This window comes from Equus quagga, chromosome 16, assembly GCF_021613505.1.
Source record: "Equus quagga isolate Etosha38 chromosome 16, UCLA_HA_Equagga_1.0, whole genome shotgun sequence".
NCBI classification, from domain to species: Eukaryota; Metazoa; Chordata; class Mammalia; order Perissodactyla; family Equidae; genus Equus; species Equus quagga.
In genome coordinates this window covers 19,280,351-19,295,426 of record NC_060282.1, presented here as the reverse complement: position 1 = coordinate 19,295,426, position 15,076 = coordinate 19,280,351, and the positions used below count along the sequence as shown (strand labels likewise).

The 15,076-nt window shown below is 40.7% G+C and overlaps 1 protein-coding gene and 1 long non-coding RNA gene across 2 annotated transcripts in view; one reads left to right on the top strand and one right to left on the bottom strand.

Annotated features, from left to right (window-relative positions):
• Positions 1–11,064, bottom strand: part of HAS2 (hyaluronan synthase 2) — a 37,451-nt gene extending 26,387 nt beyond the window's left edge. Inside the window, exons 1-2 of the mRNA XM_046642511.1 lie at positions 10,761–11,064; positions 3,882–3,920 (exon numbers count right to left, since the gene is read on the bottom strand). The gene's annotated coding sequence lies outside the window, so the exon portion shown is untranslated. The remainder of the gene's footprint in view (positions 1–3,881; positions 3,921–10,760) is intronic.
• On the top strand, positions 2,353–7,753 carry LOC124228184 (uncharacterized). Its single transcript, XR_006885651.1, has 3 exons — positions 2,353–2,482; positions 4,199–4,358; positions 5,553–7,753. It is a non-coding gene; the product is annotated as an uncharacterized LOC124228184 (long non-coding RNA).
• Positions 11,065–15,076: the final 4,012 nt, after the last annotated feature.

The following is a 15,076-nucleotide window of genomic DNA, read 5'->3' as shown; positions in this document are numbered from 1 at the left end:
GTCAAAACCCTATGTCGCTTTATGAACCACAAGTGCCAAGTCTCTTCATGAAATCTTTCCCAATCTCTCAATCAGATGTGATTTCTCCTCACTTTGAGCCCCCATGAAACTTGACCAATCCAGCTGCAGCATAATCCGGTTCAAGGGCATTATATTCAAGAATTCTTGGATTACATTCCACACAACATTCCCTACTAACACTGTGACTTTCTGTGAGTTGCTTAGCCTTCCTGAAGCAAAGTTCCCTTATTTATAAATTTTTCTTTGAAGGGAAGATCGATATAATGTATGTAAAGTATCTAACTCAGTGTCTGATACATATTAGACATGTAATAAACAGTAGCTATTATTTTACTCTTTTTATGGGCCAAATCACATTTTGCCTTACACTATAGTTTTTTAAAGACTTCTTTGAGTACAGTTTTTCTATGATGGATACCATTAAGATGTGACTGCAGTTTATCTATTTTTTAATAATCTGCAGTAAAGATGTATGCATTTGAGGCATATATTCATAAATCTCTTTATTTAAAGAAATATTTAAGAATGACCTCATATTTATTTTGACTCATATATCAGTAACATTTTTCTAGATCGTGAGCAAGGTGGTATATGTACGAACTCCACATAGACGACATCCAAAACATCCTTGAATAATTTAAGGTATGTGCGGTAGGATGACGCTTATTCTATGCAGACTGCTGGCAGAGAGGAAAGGATTAAAACCAAGCTGGGTGATGGAAATGATTTTCCTACAGGGAGCTGTCCCCCCATTCAGCTGTCATACCAGCTGCCACTGGCTCTGTCCTTGCAGCCTCTCAGTGAAACACAGCCTGGGTGTGCATGGATAAAAAAAGAGAACCCAGAAAGGAACAGTGGGGTTTATGCTCTATTCTCCAAATACACTAATTCATCACTCTCTCATTATCTGAAAGTCAGGGAGCTAACAATGTAACAAACTCCTTGTTCATAGATTTAAAATGTACCTGTGTAATATAACTTTGCCAAAAGGGACCTCCACATTGATCCATAGACAAGGGCTTTCCCCACAGTTTCCATACTGGAAAATAAATGACTCAATGTACTTAAAAATTTAAGAAAAAATTGTTTTAGAAGAGATCTTAGCTGGAAAATGTGTGAAAAGGTATTTATGAAATTCAATATTGTGGGGCTCTAGTCTACAGAACTAACAAAATTGATCAGTTCCAATGTGATTTACTTTCTACTAACAGTCTCTTACCCGTTTCTTGCACAATTTCTGTTTTCCAGGAAGATAACTATCTATCATCTTTGCTTTGTGAAGAGTGACATTTAAATTTGATTCTAGTCAATAATTTAAGATCTTGCATTTTTATATGCTGAGTAACTTTGTCTGGTCAAGTAAGGATTCAGCTCTAGGTACAATACAAGCAACCCAGAGCAAATACATTTGTCAATACATCTACTATATATTTTTCTATTCACCCAATTCAGGTAATATATAAATAATAAAAAGAGAATAGGTGTGATGGTATCCTGATTACAATGCTATAATCCAGAAATGTCTACCTAGAATTCTGAATTATTTGTGCCAAAATTGCTAATGCATACACAACATAGTATACATACAAAAATCTGTACTTTAAAGAGTTTCAACTTTTATTGAAAATGTAAAAGAATAACCAAAATACTAGGAAAACCTTTGATGGAGTGTCTGGGTATTCCAAAAACAGTACCTCATCTGTATGAGTAATCTTAATAAGCCTCTAGAAAAACGCAGTGAAAACTAGTATAATGAATGAGTCAAGTTGCACACATTGGAATGAAAAGACAAAGTTTAGAATTTAAGAGTTCTTTTCAACCTTATTCTGTAAAATTTAAAATTGTATCTAAAAATAGTTTGACGGGCGTAAATATTTGTTCTAGCCAATTCAATATAAATACACATTTTAATTTTAAATCTGCCATCATTGGCATGTGTTTGACTACGTGTGGACCTTTACAAACTTTGTTAAAATGACTTTTAAAAAAATCATAATCCCATTTAACACTTCCAAAGGTACATTATCATACGCCTTCACGGCAGTGAGAAATCTGAGGAAAAACCCTTGAACTCTACAACGGGCAGTGGAGCTGTTCCCCTCTTACCAGCCGCCTCATTTATTCAGCGAAGCCCAACTACAAACTTCCTTTGCTTGACTCTTAACACTGAGCTAAGAGTCTATATATACTCAGGCCTCCAGTTCGGGGAAGCCCTTCGCGGCCAATCAGGGCTTCCCGATCTATTGCGTCACACCTCCCCCCTGGGTGTGACGTCAAAGGCAATCCCAGGCCAGCCACGTGGGTTGGAGGAGCGTTTCTGGGCAGCTGTTCCGGAGACACCCGGCAGCAACGGTCCCGCAAGGGTGGGGAACTGGGCAGGGAGGGGCAGACAGGGCTCCTACGCGCACCTTCTGGGAACACAACTGTGGCAGCTCGCTCGCCCCGGAGGCGCGCAGGGTCGGTGAGTCCAAGTACACAGCGCGGGCGTTTAGGGGATGGAGGGAGTGGCGCAGGGGAAGCTGGCACCTAAGGCTATGTAATAGGACCCAGGTCTTGTAAACCCTCCTCCCCAGGCACCGCCTCTCAGCTCCCAGCGCCTCTTTCCAGCCTTAATTATCCTTTCAGCGCCGTTTCCCCTCGGCCGCGTTTTCTTGGCCTGGGGAAAAAGCCTCTCTCGCCTCCCCGTTCTCGCCCTCACACAGACCCTCCTTTCAGACCCGCCCTCCTGTTCACAGGGACCCATTTCGGAGCCCTAGCTCACGCTGGGCGGGAACCAGCGTGACGAATTCCGCCCAAGGTGTTGATTATCCACCCCAACCCAGCCTCTGGCTCGCCTCCCACCTTCACTCGATTCTCACGAGCCCCCCGCCCCCAGCCCCAGGCTAGGCCCTCGGGACGGCGTCCCCAAACCCCCACCCGGCCGTGCCCCACGATGCAGCTGCGGAAAGAAGCGCCAGCGTGCTCGGTGCCACGTCGGAATTGGCTCTCGGGACGTTGCAGCTGCCGGGAGGCAGAGCGCGGTCCCCACGCACGGCCGGCCCCCGGGCGGCGCGGGCGGGCCGGGTGCGGAGAGGAGGGATGCGCGCCCGCCTCCCGCTCGGGTCTGCGTGTGCCACTGCCAGCGTTAGGGACCCCTGGCCCGAGTAAGGCTTCCGGAGCCTGGCTGAGCCCGGACAGACGCAGCCTGACGCTTTAATAGGTTGCAGAGAGTGCAAAGGAGGGGAGGCCGGGGAAAGAGGGGGAGTGGCCCAGCGAGGCCGGTAGCTGCAAGGAGGTGGCGAAGGACCCTCCTTCTCTGGGGTCCTAGCTCCGCGGAGCTGGGAGCCTGGCTCGCTTTAACCCTTTGCATTCCAAGTGAGAAGCGGGCTTCTCACTTAGAAGTAAAACGCGGTGGGCTCTTCCAGGGTTTTCCTCCTTACATAGAGCCTAAGGGAAAAAAGAAGGGAAGGGATGGGAAGGTAGAGGGGATGGGAGAGGCTGTGCGACATGGATTTTCCTTACACTGCAGAAATTCTTGTTTCCTAACTCCGGAGCCCCTCTGCGCCTCCGGAAGATGCAGAGTGGAAAAGTACATCCCGGGACGTGCAGGCTTTCCCAGGCAGAGAGGTTACCTGTGTTCCCAGAAAGGCAGCGGATTTCTGGAGAGCGCCACAGGGATGGGAAAAGACAGAGCTATATTGCTAAGCCTGACAGTGATCTGAAATATCCCCTGATTTTCAGTCTGTTGGAAATTTTCAGACCTCAAACTTGGCTGTCAAAAACTGACTTAAAAATTTAGCACTTATGTGGATAATTTCTCCTTTCTCCCTGGCCTATTCGAGGACCCTCCTCCTTCACCAAAACGCGCCCATGTAACGTACCTTGTTCAGCTCTTGGTCATAAAGTTGTCCTCAGCCTGTCTGTGTGGTCCCGGAGGGTCGGTGGCGGGCAGTTTCCAAAATTGAGGTAATAAGAGATCAGATGAATTTGAGACGACCGGCCAAAAAAAAAAAAAAATTTAAAAACAACATTTAAAAAGGGTGGGGGAGTCTTAAATGTTTGGTTCTCCCCCACTTTCAAAGGAAATTTCACTGCTGTTCTTTTTAATATTTCCGTTGCACAGCAGTCTTCTAATTCTCAAAAGAAAAATGTATGCTTTAAAAATAAATTAACTGTTTATTTTTTTTCTTTGCTCCAGTCCCCCCTCCCCGGATACCGGAAAGTCTCTTCTCTTTTTCGTATCAAAAAAAGCCCGGTGAAGACTCTGCAGAACCCAGGAAGCGCAGAATCGGGAGAAAGTCTTTGGCTGGGGCTGGTTCAAGACCCTGCTTCAATGGGCTGCTGGAAGCCAGGACTGGGTAATTCTTTCCAGACGTCTTGACTTCTCCTTGCTCGCTGTTGTTGCCTTTCTGCCTCCTCCAACTTAAGGGGGTCTTAACAAGTGAGCTGGTGGGTCTTTTAATAGGGCGGAGGAGGGAGTGGGGGGTGAGGGGAGTGGAGAAGGAGGTGCGGACTGGGGAACCGGAGGGGAGGGAACTGGGAGCGCGGGCGGGGGGGCGGGGGGGGGGGGGGCGGGGGGCGGGGAGGGGGAGAGGGAGAAAGAGAAATTGGCCATTCAAAGCTCTCTCTGAGCTAGAGGCCGGTTCTAAACGCCAATGAATTCAATTAACTTGATTGCTAACGTGTGCAGAGAAACGCAGTGCCCGCATGCTGGCCACCACCTGATTCCCTCCTTTCCTCCAGGGGTGAAGCCCCGGGGCCACGCTTTGTAGACATCCCAACTCCTCTCGGAGTTACAGGGATTTCCTCTTCGCGATAAACTCTCCGTGCTAAGTAATTTGCGTGAAGGCCAAATGGTGCCCTTAGGCTAAGTAACCGCCTGCAGGAGAAAGAGCTAGGCAGTGTGTGTGTGTGTGTGTGTGTACGTACACCTGGAGCCTCCGAAAGCCGGCTCTAAAAAGTCGGCGACTGGTCTACCACTTGTTAACCCTTACTTCCCGCCAACTCAGAAGTTTCTGAGCTGATGTCAAGTGTCGAAGTCCCCCTTACACAGAAGTTTCCACATTGGGTGGGCGGGAAAAGTAGAAAAATATTGTGCTGTTTTTAAACCTAGTCCCCTACCGTAGAAATAAGCAAACGCCACGCATTATAAATAAAATATAATAAAATAAAAATCGTCCTCTGGAGGACTCGAAAGTAGCGCGCTTAAAAGAGCCATTTCTAAGGGAATGGCTTACATGACTTTTGCTTTCTTGCGAGCCTTTTAAGAAGATAACGAGTCAAAATACTTATTTTTGCTTCGAGATGGCCCTTTCTCATCTTTCTTCCAAAGCCCCAAGGCTGGGAAGAGTTTTCTCGGTTACTTTTTTTTTTTCCATTTATTTCTCTCTGGTCCTCGCCAACAAGCCTCCTGGTGACTTAAAATGGACAGTAGGTGGCACTGTTTAGGAAAAAATGAGAGAGTTTATAAATTAATTTGGTTTGGGGAGATTCCGCTGAAATTATTATAGGGTAAAGAGATTTCTTTTCTTTTCTTTCTTTTTTTCTTCCAGGGTTCCTCTGAGGGTGGACTTCTTTCGCGCTCGATAGGCCTTGAAAACTGAGTTCCTGCTCCTTATTACATATCTGGGACAATAATGAACAGGTCAAAACAGAAAAGTCGAGTAAACTGGGAGCGATGCTTTTCAACACGTCGCGCAGGGTGTAGTGTTGGGGGATGTGATTTGAGGGCAAGAATTTTATTGCAATACTAGGTAGTCAGCCAGCCCGGTCCCCGGGGGCCGACCTGCAAAGTACTACGCGTTTCCGCCCCCCGACCCCCCCACAGCGGTTACACCTCTGGGAAGCATTACCTTGCCTGATGACTTCACACTGCTCCGGGGAAACCCACTTACTAATTCTCCCCTACAAACCTTCAGGGCTTCAGCCTTTGTTTGAACCCTGCCTTAGGTGGTTCAACTCTTGAGAAACTGGCTTAAGTTTCAGAGCACAATTTCATCCACTTAATCAGACTCCTGCTTCTTGATTTTTAGTTGTACGGTAGTTTTTAAATGCTAAGCTGTAATTTAAAATATATTGTCTAACTAATGTACTCTTACATATAATGTGGATTAAACTGATTTAGGGGGAGGGTGGACATCATGGAGTGTCAAGTGTCTGGCTGTGGGACCCCACAGGGGCACTTAACCTCCACTCTAAACTTCCATGAATATTATATGTAATGCAGGCTTGCTGATTATTGCTTAGTAGTGCTTAACTGTTCCTGTGCTAATGGTTCAAGCAATGAAAACATTTAGTAAAACTGTGTTTCTTTATTAATCAAAAACACATTTGTTGTTTGTTCCCTTGAACTTGTAATTCATGGCCCATAAAGCAAAAGTAAAATATTTCCTCACTGCGGATGAATATAAAAGCTAATTACATATCCGTGCATTTCTGTCAGTTTCTCCCCCATCCCCCAAGAGAATGGGAAAGAGGCTAGAGGTGAAAGTTTACATTTAAATTCAGGGGTGAAGATTCCTTAAAAGCAGAATACTGTATCAATCAGATTTTCTTAGGCAGGGCATCCAGAATAAGAGATTGAATAAATTCAAATCCCACCTTTGATGCGGGATTGTTTGTGTGTTCCTGGAAGTATATTTTACCTCTCTAGACCTTTATTTCCTAGTTGATAAATGGAGAAAATACCTGCTTTACAAAGTTGTTATGATGATAGAACGTGTGAAACTATGTTAGGAGATTAGTAGAGTGCCTAAGCTCTACTCTTAGGTAGAGCTTCCTAATGTAACTTAGCGTTTCCTAATTTAACCATTGTCGCTATTCAAAAACATTAGTACCCTTCTCCTGGTTTTCTATTTTTTATATTATTCTTGATAGGCATTAACTGGAGTTTCATCCTGGGCTCATTTGTTTGACCTACTTCAGCTTCCTACTGTCCCCTCACTGTCTCTCATAGATTGAATTATTCCATGTGCCCATGAATACACCCCAAACCTTCAGGTTTAACCAAAATTCCTTTCTGGATTCCAGGCCTGAATTACGGCTACTAGCCATCTAGTATTGATTAATAAGCATCATATTTGGAGACGGGAGATTCAGTTTCACCAACAAGCTATAGCTTGTTTCAACCAATTGAATAACATACGATTGTCAATTTCAATTTTACCTTTCTATTTTAAACATAAGCTGTTTGGATCAGAAGATGACAGATGTTTCAGGTTTTGACACCCTAAGACATACTTCTCCAACCTACGCTTGTTATGGTTTCAACTATCCAAGACAACATAGCGAAGAACTTCAGAGGTAGGAGTTTGACCTGAGTCAACGTGAGTCTGCAACATGCTCTTGCTAACCTCCTTCCCACAACACAGAACAAGTGTTCACCTGTCTGAGAGACCGAGTTTCCAGAAGAAGGATTCAGTACCTTCATACTTCTCTGTGTAAATGGTTCTCAAACTTTTTGGTGTGAAGTCCCTCTATACGCTCTTAAAAATTGTTGAGGACTTCAAAAAACGTGTTTATATGGGTTATATCTATCAATAGACCATATTAGAAATAAAAGCTGACCAAAAATGTTTTAAAATATTTATTAATTAATTTAAAATAATAATAAACGCAAGGACTTGTCACCATTTTTGTGAAATGTGGCATTGTTTTCCATTTTTGCAAATCTCCACTATCTGGCTTAATAGAAGACAGCTGGATTCTCATAGCCGCTTCATCATTCTATTGTTTTGATTGAAGTATATAAAGAAAATCTGGCTTCAAACAGATACATAATTGGGAAATAGAGAAGTATTTTAATAGTCTTTTTAGATAGTCTTCTGTGATACTATGTCAAAACTTGACAAATAGTAGTTTTTTTTAACTTAAGTTGTAATGGTGGATCTAAAACAATAAGAATGAGCTTTTTGTACTCTGTTACTTAAAATCTCTTTATCTTATACTTTAAATGCATCTTTTACAACCATTCATGCATTTTAATGTCCTGTATCATTTGTATTGATTACTAAGTTAGGCAGATTTTCCGAATGTTGATATATTTCATTAAAAAAACTCACAATCATTAAAATCACCACCAGTCTCATCCAAAAAGTCTTCAAATATTGAGAAGCTGTCACGGTCATGGTGGCAAATAAAGTTTTCCAAAATTCTAATTTTCTCTTGAAAGCTCAGATATTTTCAGTAGCAGCAAATACTGTCAGTTGCTTTCACTGTAGCCACAAGTTCACTTCACTCATATTTCAAAAAAATGAAATGTCTTCCAAATACCCAAGTCTGATTAATAGTAGTTTGTCAGTTGTTCTTTGAAGTAAAAATGATATCCCATGACAAAAGTGGCCAGCTCAGCTCAGAACTCAGTCATGTGAAAGCTCTTCTTCCAGTCAACCACGTAGTTTCTTGTACAGCAAGCTGTGTACTTTTCATTTCTTCACAGAAAATATTAGAAAGACGTGTTCTCAAGGGTTGACACAATGAAATTAATCATTTTTACTGCTTTATCAAAGATTTTCTTAAATGAAATTTGCTTTTTATTTCCCTGTGAGTGCATGGGGTAAAGAATACAAAGACTGATGGTACTTACGGTACTTATACAAAGTTTGATGCCACTACCTGTTTCATGCTAAGGTACTAGCAGCTTTATTCACCATTACTTTTGCACCATCAGTGTAAATGTCCACAAACTAAAAAATGCAGATGATTTCTAGAATTATTATAAAAATAGTGTTGATCTTACTAATCCCTTGAAAGGGTCTTGGGGTCCCCAACGGTCTACAGACCGACCACACTTTGGAAAGAATAGGGTTATATTAAGCATACCAAAAGTAGCAGTACAAATCTGAGGGTTTTACTTTAAGAAGAACATCCACAAACTATTGCACATTGAGAAGAGATCTAGCAGTGAGAAGAGGAAAAGCAATAGTAATCCTGTCATATGACTATGACTATAGGAAATAGAAATGCTTAGGATGACAGGAGATTCAGAGAACCTGACAGACACTGGAAAACTTCTATAGGGCTTGCATATACATGTGTTAATTCAAGGCTGACCTCTTCAGGCTTGAGGATTAATTCAGACAAAATTTTGAAGAGGGTATGGCTATGTTTATCACTAAATTTGAAGATGTGGCTAGAGGGAGATATTGAAGCATCTGTCAGACACCCAGGAAATTAGAAGGAACAGATTGGAAGAGATTAAAATACTTACTGATTCATTGATACAGGTAGAAGCGGATAATTTTATTTCTCATAGTTTTTGAAGATCTCGCTATATTAGGTAGAGGAGTAATTTATCAATTGTTGATCATTTCAAATTAGATTCTGAATATTATTAGAGCTACGCTTTAAGGATTGCCCAAATGAAAGGAAAGGGACAAAAATCTCTTTCCTCATCAGATACTCCCTTGATAATCATATTCCAACATCCCCTTCCATAGGTCAGGACACTAGCTTTAAAATATTATACGACTTAGTCTAAATCCTCAAAGGTGGATAATCAAAAGTACCTGAGATTAATGATTGTGATTTGATTGACAACAAAATACCCCTATACAACCATCTGGATGATTTTTTTTTAAGAAAAACTTTTATTTTGGAATTTTACCTTAAATTTGAAGATATGGGGGCTTTACATTCATATTCGTGGACTATTTAAATTTCCTGGACTATTTAAATATAAACTTATATATGTTTCAGACTGGAGGAGGAGAAGTTATTTTACATAGCCTAACTAACATCATTTGCATCTTTCTGACCCAGATAACAGAAAAGGACACAACTATTTATCCTTGGTTTAAATGCCAAAAATTTCTGTCAACAGGGTTTATATTTTACAGGACAAATCAATAAAAGCAGAAGGTGCTACTTAGGGGGAAGTCTGTAATCTAATTGTCCTTTGATATTTTAATAGTCTCAATTGTGTGACTAAAGAGAAGATTTTGAAATGTATTCGTTTGTCCACAAGCAATTGCTAAATAGTCTTAATTGTGGAAATAGATTAAGTAACTGCATTGTTTAAATCTTCTTCCTTGGACATTATGTGGCATTTCACATTATTCCTGAAAAGCTTAGCAAGATTTCCAACTTTTTCAAATCATAAAAAAGATATGCTTAATTTCTGGAAACAAATTTATTTTTTATTAGAGGGAGTAGTTGTTAAAGTTTTCTAGGTAGAGGGACTCTTTTTTAATAATTTGAAAAGAAAAGTGACTCTGTTCCCGGAACAGTGAATATATGCTCAAACATTTCCATACAATTTCGGGGGTTCACAGATTCCTTGCCCCAAAACGTGTTCATGGACAGATGAAAAATTCCCTTGTCCAAGAGAAGTATTGTTCAGTCTTTGGGAATACTATGAAACCCTAAATCTTCCTAACGCATGAGAAACCACATCATATAGCTAAATGTGTAAAAGGAAGACAAAGGGGGGGAAAAACCCTAAGCAAACTTTTTATTTTCTCTAACGAGTCACATTAATTTTTTTAATGCATCAATTTGGGGAAGAGGAAATCTCAGATTAAGGCAATCTTAGACATTTTGGAGAAAGCTTTCCAAAGGGAATAGGAAAATGAGAATACAAGATTTTTCAAGAATCCACTACATTTCCACTTCCTCAGGCATTGAAACCTGATTTTATATTTTTAGAACAAGAAAATCCAAATTCTATTCCAAGATTTCAAGTAAGACTGCTTTCAAATACAGGTGGCTGAAATCCGTGGGAGGAAAACTTTGAACCAATTCAGTAAAGTGAGACTTCCTACCTTTATCCAAGAGAGGTGTTAGCTTCAAGACCCAATTAGCAGAATTTCCATTCCAATGGCACCTGAGGGCTGGTACTGCCGCTGCCAGTCCGAAAATGCCATTAAGAAGTGTGATTCCGTGCATTGCATTAGTCACATCCTGCCTACCAAGGATGTCAGGATAACTGAGGATTAAAGCAAGCAAGTGCGATGCTATTCAAAGGAATTACATTTTCCTGAATTATAGGAATGTTCTCGCCCATAGCGTCTTCTTTCTAGTATTTTATAGTTTCAAAGTTCAACTCAGATCTGTGGGAGTCTGAGAACTTCATATGCAATGGTTCCATCTATATATTATACATAAGCCAAGAACCAGGACGTATTTTGAGTTTGTTCCTGACTCACCTCTTGCAGAGAACACCTGTTGTTTGTTCACACCGAATTGGTCAGGCTTCTAATTAAGCAATTTGCGAAGTAGCCTCATTGTTTTGGAAAGCCGAGTGGTTCCAGGAATCAGAGGTGAAAAGAAAAGACTTCTCAGAGTGTGGACTGAAGGTGGCCTCGGTCACAGTCACCCGGCTACTTTTAGAAATACAGATTCTGTGTGTCCAAACCCCAGACCCATTTCACTAGAATTTGTAGTGCTGAGTCTGGGAACACACCTGTTTTGAAAGCTTCCTCAGGGAGTTCATACGCACTCTGAATCTTGGGAACTTCTGCTTTGGGGATGATGTAGATGAAGAAATTGGTTTCCTGGGCTTTTTACACATAGCTCTTTAAAATTAGATTTTTGTCCTTAACTTTACTTGGATAACAAAAGAGTAAAAACACCTCTTTTGCAAAATACAGCTGAATTGTGAATTCTAAAGAATTTCTCTGCTTACTGACATTATGTTGGTCTTGAACACGATGAGGTTTATATAATCAGTAGGCTATCTACTGGCATATTAATCCAGTGTTTTCTACCACAAGTGGGGCAGTATCAAGCATAGAAATGAGGGCTCTGGACTGGAACTGTTACCCAGCCCTAAGGTGACAACTGACTGCAAGTGGGTCCTTTTGCCTGGAGCTGGTCGCGCTGATAGAAGGGACCGAGTTGGGAGCAGAGCAGAAACGGTATTCATTGATCAAGGAATGGAGGAGGCAGGGCTGGTGCTCTAAAACACCTTCTCCGCAGAAGGAAGTGAGCAGTGTTCTTATGGGATGTGAAGGGGGAGGGGTCTCCGCATCATCACTTGGAGTGAGGGCATTAGGAGCATCTTCCTTTCTTCCACACAGCACCTTTTGTACACATTTCCTTTTGGAAATCACCATCGCCATCTTGGACCTTTCTGGTTTGGACCGGTTCTGCGGTTAGGCCATCTGGCGTTGCTCCACCTTGGTTCCTATAAGCAAGTACGACTTGAAAACAAAGCATCAGACGTGGAAAATGTTTTAGGGACTTCCCTGGATGACAGAACTACCTATTTCGGACACTCACGCACTTACTATCTGTGTGGTCTTGGGCAAATTGCTTAATCATTCTAAGACTCAGTTTCTCTCTATGTAAAATGGGAATAGTAGTAAAACTTTACCTTTAAAGTTCAAGTGGGAAGTACATGAAATTATCCATCGAAAGCTCTGATTAGTGTGCAGTAAATGTTAACCATAATTATTGGTGTTGAAAACACTGTTAGGTTGAAAGACAAGTGCCTAAGAACTTCTTCCTCCATTGCTGTGGAGATGTTCAATTTCCCCTGTTCTGGTAGGCTTCCTGCCACTGTATATTCTAGATTATGTGCAGAATTCAAAAATTTAAAAAGCTATTCAATCTTGAAGATTTAAAAGCTACAGATTTGGGTTTTAATTCCTAAAGAAAATCTGTTTAAAGTACTAATTGAGTACCTGCAGGAAGTATGTAGTTCAGAAGGAATTTTCTATGTGAGTATTCACCAAGTCTACCTAAATTATAAAAAGCCTCATGTTTACGAATTAAAAGCCAAATTTAAAATACTTCTTTGAAAGAGCTGAATGTTGTTTTTCTTCCATAATGTATTTACCCAAGGAGGTTGACTTAGATGGAGCATCTGTTTTCCGCGTTCTTGCTTTTCACCTATGATTCCAGCAGAATGCTCTAAGGTGCAGAGGGGTCAAGTGACTTGCTCCAGGCCGCACACAATGAGTGAGTGATTCAGGCCAGACTGAATCAAGGATTTCTATGCCAGGGCTTCTGGCAAGTCTCTTTGGTAGGAGGGTCCAAAAATAAATGGTTAACTGAAAATAAATCTTTACGCCTCTGCTTTTAGAGACAAGAGAAGGGATACATTTGCTATTTTTCATGCCTTAATTCAATTTAAATTTCTAAATAAAATATTTCTAAATATAATAACTCAAACATAGCTTTTCAATTCTCTTCCAAATAACTGAATTTATGCTATTTAACTGACTATTGAATTGGAAGTATAGCAGAAGAGTTTCTCTCTTGGAAATTTTGGCCAATTTGGTCTACTCTCCATCATCTCTGCTCGTTTCGAGTCATTGTGTTCACTGTTGCCAAGCATTCATTCACCAAAAGTTTATTGAGCATCTACTGTGGGCCATTTACATTTACAATCTTGCCATTAACATTTGTAGGACTCAGCACAAAGGTACTAATAGAGGCTCACATGTCTTATGTCTAAATGCCTAATATTTGTAAATAAAGCTGGCAAAGTATTCAATAAAATTAGTTCTTCTTGTCTTGACTAATATGCCATCATAAAAACTTACAAGCCAGTTTCAAATTTAGAATTCTCAAACACCTCAGTGTTGTGTGCCAGAACAGCAGTGCAAGAACATACAACCAGCCACCGGCCCCCCGGTGCCAGTCTCCTGCCTCTGGTTCTCAGCCCAGCCCTCTTTTTTTCCCACCCCTGGCTCCATCCTATAATGTGATATGCCTTGCACACAAGCTTTGAATATCTCAGCTTGCACATCCAAGCTCGTCCACAGTTCCCGAAATCTGCCTTGACTGTGCCATTCTTTGGACCCCTGACCTTATAAGGGTGGAAGCTTATGCTGGCCCAGGAAATAGGCTCAGGACTGGAGCCTTTCATGCCTGGGCCTAAGGTGGTACTGCCCCGCACCATACTGGGGCATCCATATAAGGCTAAATTGTTCCCCTGGGCAGTTTGAGTATATCCTTCTCCTTTTCTAAAATATCACCACTTTCCATTGTCAACCCAGCAGAGGCCCAACTCCTTAGTCTGATCTGACCTTAAACTTTCCAACCTGATAAGCAAATTTTTCCATTTACTGCACACTGTGTTAAACAAGTTAGAGCAAATTTCCATCTCAGTACCTCTTAGTCCATTTGTTCTTTCTTCCTAAAATGCTCTTTTCCCATCTCTGCCTGCCTCAATATTCTTATTTGTCTCCCCTCTTCTTATCTCTTATGATACTCCATGCCCATCTTTCAGTTCATCCTTATCTGTTACTAACTTTATAGTTATGTTTTATACACGCCGTCTCTCCTAGTTTTGGCTGTGAGGTCTTTGAAGACTAGTCCTGTGCAGTTCACTTCCTTTCAATTCTTTGAAAATAGCTTTATTGTTCTTTGTAGAAATCATGCTTGTTCATTGTAAATGCGTAATACCATGAAAGAGTGCAAAAAGAAAGTAAAAATTCAGAAATGTTGCCAATTTCTTCAGATAGACACATGGATTGATGTATAGAAGTTACACAAAGAGGAATATTGATTTTTTGTAACTTTTTAAAAAATTTTTTTAATTTTTTTAAAGATTGGGAACTGAGCTAACAATCTTTTTTGCCAATCTTTTTTTTTTTTTTTCTCCCCAAATCCCCCCAGTACCTAGTTGTATATTTTTCAGTTGTGGGTCTTTGTAACTTTTTTCTTCATTTAAATATTTTGTATATTTTCGGTTAAGGATATAGAGATCTACATAGTCCTTCTTAATGACTGCTTATTATTCTATACAGTAATACTGTAGAATGTATTTAATTAATCTCTCTTACTTTATAGATTTAGTTTTCTTTATTTTCTTCCTCGTTATCTATTATAAAAATGCTATAAGACATGTCCTTCATTTTGAATTTTTCAGTCATGTACAATTATCCCCTTGGGATAAATTCATAAAACTAGAGTTTCTGTAATGTCAAAGGAATTGTATCTCTTTTCACTTTTGTATCTCTTGGAGTACCTGATACAAAGCCTTAAAAAAATAGAGATTAAATAAATATTGGCTGAATAAATAAATTCATGAGTAAATTAGTGATTGGTTACTTAACATCTATTTATACAACTGAGCTAAGGCTGTGTGTACTGTGGTTGATGTTCTGGAGGGAGCCAATCTGGAATT